At 44.3% G+C, this 14,709-nt stretch overlaps 1 pseudogene; it reads left to right on the top strand.

Moving 5' to 3' along the window:
- The first annotated feature begins 9,549 nt into the window (after positions 1-9,549).
- On the top strand, positions 9,550-10,209 carry LOC122750618 (annotated as a pseudogene).
- Positions 10,210-14,709: the final 4,500 nt, after the last annotated feature.

Below are 14,709 nucleotides of genomic sequence, written 5' to 3' on the forward strand. Positions count from 1 at the left end.
ACAGTCTAGCATGGGGATAAAACAAACATAACATGAAATATTACACGATTCGTGTATTAGAGAGTTCAAAACAAAGTGCCGTGTAAGGCCTGAGGGGGAAAACTCATTGCTAACAAGGGGCCAGAGAAGTAAATGAGTTAATATTTGTAAAAGTGCTTAGGACAGTGCTCATTCCCTTCCTGAAAGAAATGGCCTTTAGCTGTGCCTTGAATGATGGGTAAGATTTCAGCATCTGAAGAGAGGGAAGGAGGGAGGAGATCCCAGGCAGAGGAAACTGAGCACTGAGATGAAAAAATGTGGAGTATATTCAGGGGATGGGGTGGAAGGAGAGCACAGAGTAACTTTGGCAAGAGAGTAACATAAGGCAGGGTAGCAGCAGATTATAGTGTGATAGAATTCTGGACAAAGGAGAGACTTTCAAATCCTGCCTCTTACCTTTAAAAGGTACACACTCAGTTTCATCATCTGTAAATGGAAATAATGAGCCTCCCAGGACTACTTTAGAAATAGCTAAAGTCAGGGCAGCTAGGTGGCACAGTGGATAGAGCACCAGCCCTGGATTCAGGAGGATCTGAGTTCAAATCCGACCTCACTTAACACTTACTAGCTGTGTGACTCTGGGCAAGTCACTTAACCCCAATTGCCTCACCAAAAAAGAAAGAAAGAAATAGCTAATGTTGTACTTTAAAATGACAAAAACCAAGCTCTAGTCTCTCCAAATGTTGTCCAGCAGTCTTTCCAACATGATCTGGCGCCATTCTACCTTATAAGGTAATTAGCATTATTAAGGTATCTTATAAAGTAGTCAGCATTATTAAGCATCTACTATGTTCTGGGTACTGTGCTAAGTCCTGGAACTATCCCTGCCCTCAAAGAGCTCATAATTCCCAGCACACATGGCATACTCCTCATAACAATCCTATGAGATACGTAACATTATTATCCCCATCGTACAGGTGAGAACAGTGGTTGAGGGGGTTAGTTGATTTATTAAGTGTCTGAAGCTGATTCTAACTTGGGTCTTCCTGATTCCAAGTCCAGTCCTCTATTCACTGCACCAGCCATCAAGATGTTACATATTTTGGGGACAGCTAGGTGGTGCAGTGGATAGAGCACCGGCCTTGGATTCAGGAGGACCTGAGTTCAAATCCGACCTCAGACACTTAACACTGTGTGACCCTGGGCAAGCCACTTAACCCCAATTGCCTCACCAAAAAAAAAAAAAAAAAAAAAAAAAAAAAGATGTTACATATTTTTGCAAAGCTTTAAAGTGCTTAATGTCAACTATTATTCTTACATATCTAATAGGAATCTGAGACACCATCATCATTATAATAATGCCGCATGAAAAGTGTGTCAGATGCCCAATGCTTCATCTTTGAAGTGGGAAGTTACCACTTTTAAGGCAACACAGAATCAGAGATTTCCTGGAGAAGGGAGTTCCTAAATTCTGAATTAATGGAAAGGAGAGAGTGTAAAAAGAGGGACCGAGATGGGTCTTTTGAGGGACAACTTCATGAAAGATGAGGAAGAGGATGAAGAATCCCTTATATTTAGCAAGCTGCAATTCCGTGGGCAAAGAATGGAGGGCCCTGAATGTCAGGCAAAGGAGTTTGAACTATATTTGAGAGACAACGTTCGTCCTTCATTTTGAAGAGGGATCTGTGACATTATGGGGTGATGTCTTGACTTGTGCATGAATTGGACTGAAGTGAGGCAGAATTGCACAAAGTTGTCAGCCCCACTCTCTTCCAGAGTCATGGAAGTCCTGCCAGTGGCTGGACAAATGTCAAGATGACTGGCGATGGCCCAGGATGGAGTGGATGCCTGACCAAGCTCTAAGCACTCCACACCACCTGCTTCAGATGCCTTCATGGCCACTGGAACAAATTGGGAAGTCTTTGCATGCTTGGGGTAGACATCCCCCTAACACACCAATGGGTCTGAGGCCTCTCAGTTGCCCTCAACCTGCCCATCAGCCAGGATGGTTTACTGTGGCATAGCCATTGCCCATGTTACAGCTTCTTGGAGCCACAGGTGAGCATCTACCAAAGGTAGATGAGCAGCCCTCACATATAAAGAAGAATAGGCCACATGTCAAGAATGGAGTGGAGGGAGGAGACAACAGAGCTCTAAGATGAATTCTTAGATCTATTTATCCAGCCCTAACCTCTCTTCTGACGTTTGGTTTTACATCTTCAACTACCTATTAAACATCTTGAGTTGTCCTGTAGACCAAAGCTTCTTAAACTGTAGGTCTAAATGTGGGAGTGCTGAATTTTGGCAACAATAAAAAGTTATGTATACGTATTTTATATACCTAGAAACCCAGGGTCACGCAAAAATTTCTCAGGCGGAAAGTGGAAAAAGTTTAAGAAGCCTGCTGTAGACATCTTTTTTTTTGGGGGGGGGGGTCGGGGCAATGGGGGTTAAGTGACTTGCCCAGGGTCACACAGCTAGTAAGTGTCAAGTGTCTGAGGCCGGATTTGAACTCGGGTACTCCTGAATCCAGGGCCAGCACTTTATCCACTGCTCCACCTAGCTGCCCCATGCTGTAGACATCTTAAGCTCAACATGTCCAGGAATGAATTCTATCTTTCCCCCCAAAACCATCTCCTCTTCAAAACATCCTTATTACTTAACTGTTTAACAAAGTAAGGCCAGTTTGGCTGGAACCTAGTGGGGGGGTGGGGGAAGGCACCCTTGCTGGTGCCCTCCCTCCCAAACATATTAATATTTGGTCATTTTCAATCCTGTCTGACCCTTCATGACTCCATTTGGGGTTTTCTTGGCAAAGACACTGGAGCGGTTCACCATTTCCTTCTCCAGCTCATTTTACAAATGAGGAAACTGAGGCAAACTGAGGGTGAAGTGACTTGCCCAGGGTCTGAGGCAGGATTTTAATTCAAGATTTGAACACCTATCTGCCCTCCTTCCAAACTACCTTGTACTTAACGTCTTTGTATATATTAACTTTAATTTTTAGGATGACTGTATTATTATTATTATTATTATTAAATTATTCATTTGTATAATTGTTTCTATTATTATATGAAAAGACCATCTACAATACATGCCTCCACTTTCTTTCCTCTCACTCTCTTCTTAGCCCTTTTACAAACTGGCTTCTGACTTTTTTTTTTTTGTGTGGGGCAAAAAAAGGGTTAAGTGACTTACCCAGGGTCACACAGCTAGTAAGTGTCAAACGTCTCAGGCCAGATTTGAACTCAGGTCCTCCTGAATCCAGGGCTGGTACTCTATCCACTGTGCCACCTAACTTCCCCCTCTGACTTTATTCTACCAAAATTGCCCTTTCCAAAGTTACTAATGATCTCTTATTTGGCAGATCCAATGGCCTTTTCTCAATCTTCACTCTCATCTCTCCTCCTTGATACTCTCTCTAGGTTTTCAGGACACCCCTCTCTCCTGGTTCTCCTCTTAGCTATCTGATTGCTCCTCCTCAGTCTCCTCTGCTGGATCCTCCTCCAGATCATGCCCTTCTTAAACAGTAGGTGTTCTTAGGGGCAGCTAGATGGCCCAGTGGATAGAGCATCGGCCCTGGAGTCAGGAGGACCTGAGTTCGAATCCGGCCTCAGACACTTAACACTTACTAGCTGTGTGACCCTGGGCAAGTCACTTAACCCCTATTGCCTCACTAAAAAAAACAAAAAACAAAACAAAAACAACAGTCGGTGTTCTCAGGGCTCTGTCCTGGGTCCTGTTGCCTTCTCCCTCCATACTACTTCACTTGATCTCATGAGCTCTCATGCCTTTTAATGACCATCCCCATGATGATGATTCTCAACCACCTCTCCTGCCCCAATATCTTTGCCAACCTCTAATCTCACATCTCCAACTGCCTTTCAGACAGCTAGATGTCCATCTTAAACTCAACATGTCCAGAATGGAATTTGTTATCTTTCCTCCTAAACCCTCCCACCTCCTACCTTCCCTATCACTGTAGAGGGCAACCCCATTCTCCCAGTCCCTCAGGCTCACAACCTAGGGGTCATCCTGGATGAGAATTTCTCTTTCTCTCATTCCCCACATCAAGCTTTCAATATTACCTTTGTCCCATGTCTCAGACACACTTCCTCTCTTCTGACACTAGTCCCACTGCAGTTCAGACCCTCATTCACCCCAAACCTGGACTATTGCAATAGCTGCTGGTGAGTCTGCCTGCCTCAAGTCTCTCCCCACTCCAATCCATCCTCCATCCAGCCACCAAAGTGATTTTCCTAAAGTGCAAATCTGATCACGTCACACTCCTACTCAGTAAACTCCAGTGGCTCCCTATCACCTCCAGAAACGAATAGAAAATGCTGTTTGGCATTCGGTGGCCTTCAGAATTTATCCCCCTCCTACTTCTTACACCTGACTCCCCCAACATAAACTCTTGGATCCAGAAATATTGGCCTCCTGGCTGTTCCACAAACAAGACACTCCATCTTTCAGTTCCAGATTGTTTTTATGGAATGTTCCCCATGCCTGGAATGTTCTGCTTCCTTTACTCCAACTACTGACCTCCCTGGCTTCTTTTAAGTTTCAGATAAAATCCCACATTCTACAAGAAGCCTTCCCCTACCCCTCTTAATCTCAGTGCCCTTTCTCTGTTAATTATTTCCTATGCTTTGTGTAGATATATGTGTGTATACATATGCACGTATGTATATGTGGGCATACATATATGTATATGTGGGCATACATATATGTATACACATACACACACAAATATATTTGCTTGTCTCCCCCATTAGATTGTAAGCTCCTTGAGGGCAGGGCCTGTCTCTTGTTATGGCACATAGTAGGAGATTAATAAATATTTATTGGAGGGGGCAGCTAGGTGGCGCAGTGGATAAAGCACTGGCCCTGGACTCAGGAGGACCTGAGTTCAAATCCAGCCCCACACATTTGACACTTACTAGCTGTGTGACCCTGGGCAAGTCACTTAACCCTCATTGCCCACTTAAAAAAAACAAAAACAAAAATAAATATTTATTTATTGGATTTGTGGATTGTGATCTTGTTACATTAAAATGTAAGCTCCTTGGGGGCAGCTAGGTGGTGCAGTGGATGAAGAAGAATTCAGGAGGACCTGAGTTCAAATCTGGCCTGAGGCACTTGACACTAGCTATATGACCCTGGGCAAGTCACTTAACCCTCATTGCCCTCCCCCCCAAAAAAGGGGGGGGGAAAGAATGTAAGCTCCTTGAAAGTATGGGTTGTTTTCATTCTTTATACTAGTATATGGTTCCTGGAAATGGTAGGCACTTCCTAAATACTTGTTGATTAATTAAGGAAGCTGGTAAAGGATATCATAAGCAAATTAGGGGATCATGGAAAAATTTATCTGTCAGATTTATGGATAAGGGAAGAGTTTATGACCTAACAAGAGATAGAGAGGGTCATGGAAAGCACACTGAATGATTCTGATTATGTGAAATTGTCATATGAAAAAATACTATTGTTTAAAAATGCAACCCTGAGTGACTATCCCATACCAATCACATTGGCTAACATGACAGAAAGGAAAACGACAAATATTGGAAAGGATGTGGAAAAACAAGGATACTAATGCATTTGATGTTGGTGGGGCTGTGAACTGGTACCAACCGTTCTGGAGGTCAATTGGGAACTAAGCCCAAAGGGCTACAAAACTGTACACACCCTCTGATCCAGCAATACCACTAGTAGATCTATATTCCAAAGAAATCAAAGGAAAAGGAAAAGGACCTGTATGTACAAAAATATTTATAGCAGCTCTTTTTCTGGTGGCAAAGAATTGGACACTGAGGAGATGCCCATCAATTGGGGAATGGCTGAACAAGTTGTGGTATATGATTATGATGGAATATTATTGTGCTATAAGAAATAGAGTAGGATGATTTCAGGAAAACCTGGGAAGACTTACATGAACTGATGCAAAGTGAAATGAGCAGAACCAGGAGGAAAGTGTATACAGTAACAACAATATTATACTATAATCAACTATGAAAGACTTAGCTACTCTGATCAATACAACAATCCAAGAAAATTCCAAAGGACTAATGATGAAAAATGCTATCTACCTCTAGAGAGAGAACTGATGAACTCTGAGTGCAGATTGAAGTACATTTTTTACTTTATTTTTTCCTTTATTTTTTTTTACAATATGGCTAACATGGAAATATAGTTTACATAATTGCACGTGTATAATGAGTATCATGTTACCTTCTCAGTGGGGGAGAAGCTGGAGGGAGAGAGAGAATTTGGAAGTCAATTTTTAAAAAAAACATTAAAAATAAATAATAAAATTTTAATAATTTTTTTAAAATTAAAATAAGCTGGGGATGTAGTCTAGAGTCAGATTGTGAAGACCTTTAAATGCCAGACTGAAGAGTTCATATTTTATCTTAGGGTCAACAGGAAGCCCTTGCAGGTTCTTGAGCCAAGAAGTAACATGGTCACTTTTGTTCCTTAAGAAGCTTATTGTTAGGGGCAGCTAGGTGGCGAAGTGGCTAGAACACCAGCCCTGGAATCAGGAGGACCTGAGTTCAAATGTGACCTCAGACACTTAACACTTACTAGCTGTGTGACCCTGGGCAAGTCATTTAACCCCAATTGCCTCACAAAAACAAAAACAACAAAAAAGAAGCTTATTGTTTGCACATGTATAACCTATATCTGATTGCTTACTGCCTCAGGGAGGGGGAAGGGGGGGGGCGGGAAGGAGGTATAAACCTTGGAACTCAAAGCTTTAAATAAAAATGTTTATTATTTTTTTTTTCGGGGCAATGGGGGTTAAGTGACTTGCCCAGGGTCACACAGCTAGTAAGTGTCAAGTGTCCAAGGCTAGATTTGAACTCAGGTCCTCCTGAATCCACTGCGCCACCTAGCTGCCCAAAAAATGTTTATTATTAAAAAGAAAGAAAGAAAGAAGCTTATTTGGTGTCTGTGGAGGATGTATTAGATAAGAGAGAGCATGGGAGCCATTTTCAATCCGGTAGTGGGGTTGTAGGGATACAGAGCTATGCCCGGAGCCCCTGTGTTTGCCATGTCTCCAGCTGAGACTGGCAGATCCTGGAGGGCATTCCCAGAAAGGGCTGGGACCCACCAGATGTGGTTTTCAAGGGTCGGACTCTTTAAAGGTTTCCTTTGAGTGGTTCATACCAGGAAGACAGAGCAACCAGGTGGCCCCTTTCCAACACAGGCTTTGGCCCCAGTGCAGCTGCAGGGAAACCAGGCAGGAGCCGGGGTGAGCCAGGTTTTCCAATAGATGGATGTTGGGAAGTGGGGCTCCAGGGTGGTTTTGCTCTAGGCTTGTGGTTCCAGAGGCATTGAGGAAAATTCCAACATTCGGGCAGGATGAGGAGAATCTTAGGACTCAGAATGGGAAGGGGGATTAGAGCCTCTAATGCAACGCACTCATTTTTCAGAGGACCCAAAAAAGGGATGGGACTTTCCCCAGGTCAAACAAATTGGCAGAGCCAGGATTTGAACCCAGGACCTCCATATCTAATTTCAGCACAACCAGATGCTCATGGGATACTTTTTTTTTCATTACTATTATTTCCCAACCTACGTCCCCCTGTGAAACAAACTAGTTTGGTTAAGGGGACTGACATATTGCCCTTGAGTGATAAAGCATACCCATTTCACACCTGGTGTCTACTCAGATCTCACGGGACACTTCAGGATCCAGTGAAGCAGATAGTAAGGATCCTTTCCCCCATCCCAGCATGCTCCTTGCCCATATCCTACCAGAATCTCCCCTTCTTCTTATCTACCTCCCCAAATCCCTTCTCCTTCCCCACTGACCTCCATCCCCAATAGGGAGTCCAAAGCTCCTTCTTCATTTTGACCCTTGGGTCTACAGTGCCTTTCCCAACAGTCATGGACCCCCACTGCTCTGACTCCCTGACTGTGGGACAGAAATGGCCAATCACATTTCTCTGATGAGGAGGAAGCCACCAACTACAAGACTTCCAATCAGTCAGTCAATAAGCATTCATTAAGCACCTACTATGTGCCAGGCTTTTTTGTTAAGTGCTGAGGATAAAAAGAAAGGCAAAAGATACTCCCTCTCAAGGGATTCACCGTCTAATGGGGGAGATAACATACAAACAGCTATTAATTGAGATAATGAATAGAGGAAAGGTACCAACCATCTGCTCTGCCCCAGTGATCTCAGGACCACTGGCTCTTACCATCCACCATCTAGTTTACCAGGTGCTACTATTTACCCTACTGTGATATCCTCCAGAGCCCCATACGATCCCCCTGTGTGACCTATCCATATACTCTAAAGACCCCTGGGCCTTTCCATATCCCTCGTCACCAAACCCTAAGCAAAACTCTGCTTCCCAGTTAGAATATGGGGTCCTTGAGAGCAGGGATCATCCTGCTTGCTTTTCTATTTGTATTCCCATATTGGCACATAAGTGTTTAATAACTGTTTTTTCAAAATCATTTTTCCCCTAATAAGACAAGAGAGATATATTTCCTGATCAGTCCTCTGGAGTCCTTTGGTCATTGCATTGATCTGAATTCTGGTATCTTGTAAAGTTGTTTTCTATTATTGTGCTCACTACATATAATTTCTCTTGGTTTTGCTTACTTTGCTCTGCAGCAGTTTATATACATCTTCCTATTTTCTATGAAGTATTTGTATTGTATGTTTCTTACAGCACAATAAGATCTCATCACATTCATATATCACAATTTTTCAGCAACCCTCTAACTGATGGTACCAAGTTCATTTCTAGGTTTTATGGTTTGTTTGAGTTTGGGGTGGGGTGCTATTAGAAACGAACCAATAAACACTAATGCATAGTTGGTGGAGCTGTGAACTGAGCCAACCATTCTGGAGAACAATTTGGAACTATGCCCAAAGGGCTATGGGACTGTTCATACCCTTTGACCTAGTGGTACCACTGCTAAGTCTGCATCCCAGATCATAGAAAAGGGAAAAGGACCCGCATGTACAAAAATATTTATAGCTTTTCTCTTTGTGGTGACAAAGAATTGAAAATTGAGGGAATGCCCACCAATTGGGGAATGGCTGAACAAATTATGGTATGTTAGTGTAATGGAATACTATTGTGCTATAAGAAATGATGAGCAGGAGGAGTTTAGGGAAACCTGGAAGGACTTATATGAACTGATGCTGACTGAGAGGAGCAGAACCAGGAGAACATTGTACACAGTAACAGCAACATTGTGTGATGAACAATGGTGATAGACTTGGCTCTTCTCAGAAGCACAATGATCCAAAGCAATTTCAAAGAACTCATGATAGAAAATGTTCTCAACGTCCAGAAAAAAAGAATTGTGGATTATGAATGCAGATTGAACCACACTGGGTTTTGTTTTGTTTTTTGTTTTTTGGTGAGGCAATTGGGGTTAAGTGACTTGCCTAGGGTCACACAGCTAGTTATTGTTAAGTGTCAGGCCAGATTTGAACTCGGGTCCTCCTGAATCCAGGGCCGGTGCTCTATCCACTGCACCACCTAGCTGCCCCGAACCACACTGTTAAAAAAGAAAGAAACTGCCCTTTCCGTTTGGCTGTCATGCCCGTGAGGAGGGCTCTAAGCAGTCATGGCACCCAGCCGAAATGGCATGATTCTGAAGCCCCATTTCCACAAAGACTGGCAAAGACGAGTTGCCACATGGTTTAACCAGCCAGCCAGGAAGATCAGGAGACGAAAGGCCCATCAGGCAAAAGCCCATTGAATTGCTCCTCGACCTGCCTCTGGTCCTATCCGGCCCATTGTGAGGTGCCCTACTATCCGATACCACACCAAAGTACGTGCTGGTAGAAGATTCAGCTTGGAAGAGCTTCAGGTGGCTGGAATCCATAAAAAAGTGACATGGACCACTGGTATCTATGTGGACCCTCGTCGCTGAAATAAGTCTACAGAGTCTCTCCAGGCAAATGTGCAGCAGCTGAAAGAATATAAGTCCAAACTGTTCCTCTTCCCAAGGAAACCATCTGCACAGAAGAAGGGAGATAGCTCTGCTGAAGAACTCAAATTGGCAACTCAGCTTACAGGACCAGTTATGCCCATCAGAAATGTCTTCAAGAAAGAGAAAGCTCGTGTCATTACTGAAGAAGAGAAGAATTTCAAGGCCTTTTCTAGTCTTCGAATAGCCCGGACCAATGCCTGTCTCTTTGGCATCCGGGCAAAACGAACCAAGGAGGCTACAGAGCAGGATGTGGAGAAGAAGTAAACAGCCTCTGAGAATTTTCAATAAAATAATACAAAATTTTTGTAAAAAAGAAAGAAACTAACCAAAAAGGGAGCAGCTAGATGGTACAGGGAATAAAGTACTGGCCCTGAATTCAGGATGACCTGAGTTCAAATCCAGGCTCAGACACTTGATACTTACTAGCTGTGTGACCCTGGGCAAGTCACTTAACCCTCATTACCCTGCCACCAAAAAAAAAAAAAGAAAGAAAGAAAGAAAAGAAAAGAAACTAACCAATAAATCACTATGTATTTAAGCACCAATAGTGGACCAAGTACAGTACCAGGCACTGAGGATTAATACAAAAAAGAATAAAAGAATCCCTACTCTCAAGGAGAATTGCTATGTATATTTTAGTATATATGGGAATTTTTCCTCTGTGTTTGACCTCCTTGGGATATGGGCTTTATATTAGGCTTGCTGGGTCAAAGGGTATAAATAGTTTGATCACTTTTCTAGCATAGTTCTCATGGGATAATTGTCCCAGTGGTTCTATTGCTAACTACTGGGCCGTGAGAAAGACCCTGCTACTGAGTGTCCTGAAGGGCAAAGCAGTGACAACGGAAGCCCCACTTTAAGAGCTGCTTTGGGAAAAGGCTTATCTGAACCCTCCCCATGTTCCCTCCCAGCCCCCATCATGAAGCTTTCCTAACCAGACCCGTTCCACGCTTGGGCATCTGTGACTGGTTAGAGAATTGGGCCTGAATGTTTACCCAGAGGCCTCCAGGGCCTTGCCATTTCAGCTCAGATGAAAGGCTAGGTCAGGGGGGAGGAAGAGGCGGGGAGAGACGACTTGAATTCCCTCTGCTTCAATGTTGGGAGCCCTCCGGCCAGAACGGAAGGGGGTGTTGTCTTAGCTGGAACTTCAGAAAGTTCCAGGTTAAAATCAATAACCAGATAGAACATTGGGCTGAGGAGTGGCCCACAGGCTGTTCTTGCTGGTGGGGTGTGGGGAAGTTTCTGGTTTGCTGGGCCAAAGCTCACTTCCAGGTCTCTGCTCCCTCAGGGCTCATGGAGAAATGAACAAGGGCAGCTGGGCCTAGCCTCTCTTCAGGGGTGTCTGATCCAACCATCTCAGGGCAGGCAAAGAGAGCCAGGGAAGGGAAGATGTGAGGAGAAACAGGGGCAAAGAGTCAGAGGGCCTGGATTTGAATCCTGGCTCTGCCCCCTGGGGTTACCTTGGTCAAGTCACTTCCTTTCTCTCAATTTTCCTATCTGAAAATGAGAAAATAGAACTCCCTTCCAACTCTGAGATTCTGTGGCCTTGTGGCTTATCCTAATGCTTCTAGTGGGAGAAACTGAATGCCATGGAGGAGGATTAACCTACCTCAGCAACTGTGTGTGGTTGTTTGTCCTTCAAAGAAGACCAAGACATCGGGGTGATGTCATGACTTGCAGTGAATTGGATTTAAATGAGGGAGGACTGACTGTGCAAGGTTACCAACCTCACTCTCTCCTCCAGAGCCATCTGGGACCAGTGGCAAGATATACATCAGGCTGACTGGAGATGGCCCCAGATGTTTGAGGCAATTGGGGTTAAGTGACTTGCCCAGGGTCACACAGCTAGTGTCTGAGGTGAGAGTTGAATTCCGGTCTTCCCAACTTCAGGGCCAGTGCTCTATCTAACTGCGCCAGCTAGCCGCCCCACCGTGTATGGTATGGTGAAAAGAGCAGTAATTTGGTAGTCAGAAGACCCAAGTTCAAATTCTAACTTTGCTACTTACTCACAGGGAAATTTGGGTTTTTTAACTCCTTGGGTCAAGATGTTACATCCAAGGAATGGGGTCTAATGAAGGTCGTGAAGATCCAGATTAGAGACTGTGCCATACAAAGATCACTTAAAGGATTGAGGGGACAGGGTGTTTCTATGTGTTGAAGACTCTGGCGGAGAGGGGGGGCGGAGAGACAGTAAGGTAGCTGTATTGTAAATAACACTGATTTTGGAGTCTGAAGACCTGAATTCTAATTCCGAATCTGCCATTTGCTATCTGTGTGACCTTAGGGAAGTCACTCTGCTTTTCTGAAAAGCTGTTTTCTCATCTAAAAAGTGAGGGGGCCCTTGCAGCCCGAAAGTTTACAACTTATGATCTTAGATTATAAAAGCATCGCTATGGCAAAAGCTTATGGTAGCAATTTAAAAATAAAGCAAGACAAAAAGGCAACGTGGGAATAGACATGTTCTGCTTGGCCCCCAAGGACAGACCCAGGAGCAGTGGGTAGAACGTGTAGGGAGGTGCATTTCGTCACCCAAATAACAAGGAAAGCTTGGGCTCTGAGATTCTGTGACTCTCTAAATGAGCAGATTTCTTGTACACACTCTCTTAAGTCCTTTGTCTTATTTTTAGTGTGTATATTCTCTTGTAAAGGAACCCTAGAGAAGGCACTCTCATTTGGAGTATATTGAAATGGGAAACACTTGGGAAAGAGGGGAGTGGGTGCCTAGGGAAATCATTCAGTCCATGAGCATTTATTAGGCACCCACTAGGTGCCAGGTGACAGCTAGGTGGTGAAGTAGATGGAGACAGGAAGACTCCAGTTCAAATCTAGCCTCAGACACTTACTAACTGTGTGACCCAGGGCAAGTCACTTAACCCCAATTGTCTCCCTTTCCCCCACAAAAAAAGGAAGGGGAATGGCTGAAGAGTATTAAAATCTCTTAAGAAACTCCACTTCTCCACAAAGCCTGGAATGAGGTAGAGACTCAGTTTACTCAACTGCAAAATGAGCAGGCTTGGACCAGATGACCTCTGAGTTGCCATTCCCACTGTGACTCACTCAAGGTCACTGGATTCCAGCCTTTGTCCAACTGGGGAGGGGGATTGTTGGCTTAAAGGAACGCTAAGGTGCCCCCCTACCCCCGTTCTTAATTCTGTTATTAAGAAGCCAAGCTCAGAGCGGTCACTACGGGGAGGGACCCACAGATCCCTGCCTGGGTGTCCTGGGCTTGGCTTACCCAGGCCAATGGTGCCCTCTAGTGGCCTGGTTCACACACCCAAGGAATGGGGCTCATCCCTTTCTCGATCAATAGGCAAATTGGGCCAACATGCTCCCCAGAGGGAACCAAGGGTCATAAGATCTCAGGAGAGAAGCCCAGAATCTCACAACTGAAAGAGACCTCAGGGGCCACCTAGTCCAACCCACACCTGAACAAGCATCCCCTCCAATAATAATAACCAGCATCTCTAGAGAATATTCAGCAGATCAGCAGTTAGATGGTGCTTTAGGTTGGCAAGACACTTTACAAATATTACTTCATGGGGCAGGTAGGTGGCACAGTAGATAGAGCACCGGCCCTGAAGTCAGGAGAACCTGAATTCAAATCCAACTTTGGACACTTGATACTTACTAGCTGTGTGACCCTGGGCAAGTCACTTAACCCCAATTGCCTCACCAAACAAAAACCAAACAAAAACCAAATATTACCTCATCTTGTCCTCACAAAAAACTTGGGAGATGGATACTCTTGTTATCCCCATTTGACAGGTGAGGAAACTGAGGTAGGCCCTGGTTAAATGACTTGCCCTGTTAAAGGAAGTTTTCTCATTTTATCTTCACAACAAACCTGGGAGGAAGGAGCTATTATTGTTATCAATTTACAGATGAGAAAACTGAGAATAGAAATTAAGTGACTTGCTCAGGATCACTCAGCCAGTAACTGCCCGATGTGTTATTTGAACCCCAGACTTCCTGGTTCCTAAACCAGCACTTCATCCCTGACAAAACAAGTCCTCCCGTGAGGGAAGGAGAGCCCACCCCGTCTCCCTCGGAGATGACTTTCATTTCATTATCATTTAAGTCTTTCTTGAGGCCAAGCCTCAGTTTGTCTCTCAGTCACTTCCACCCATGGCTCCAAGTTCTGCCCTCTGGGACCAGTGAACTTTCTTTCTTTTTCTATCACTTTCATTTCCAAATATCCCTCTTCCCCTTCTCTCTGCGTCTCTCTGTCTCTGTCTCTGTCTGTAGAGAGACAGAAACAGACAGACAGACAGACAGAAGCACCCCTTGTAACAAGTAATTGGGGGTGGGACGATGGAGAAGAAAGCAAATTAGCCAGACTAATGAATGGTGTTTTCATTGGCCAGTCTTTCTTTAGCAAACTTAGCCAGGCTTCCAAGCAAACTCAGGTCATTTTGTGTAATGAGTATATGAGGGGAGAGATGTTATGAATCCTGAGAGAGATGTGACCACTTTGTACCTGCCTAGGAGGCTCATCGAGCCAGTGTAGATGCTCTTTGGTAATTTCTATTTTATATATATATATATATATACACACACACACATATATTTACGGGGCAATGAGAGTTGTGACTTGCCCAGGGTCACACAGCTAGTGTCAAGTGTCTGAGGTCCGATTTGAACTCAGGTCCTCCTGAATCCAGGGCCTGTGCTTTATCCACTGCGCCCCCTAGCTGCCCCCGTAGATGCTCTTTGGGGGAAACAGATTGAAGCTGAAGATGCATAGGGGAAAAAGGGCAGCTAGGT

This window comes from Dromiciops gliroides, chromosome 3, assembly GCF_019393635.1.
Source record: "Dromiciops gliroides isolate mDroGli1 chromosome 3, mDroGli1.pri, whole genome shotgun sequence".
NCBI lineage: Eukaryota > Metazoa > Chordata > Mammalia > Microbiotheria > Microbiotheriidae > Dromiciops > Dromiciops gliroides.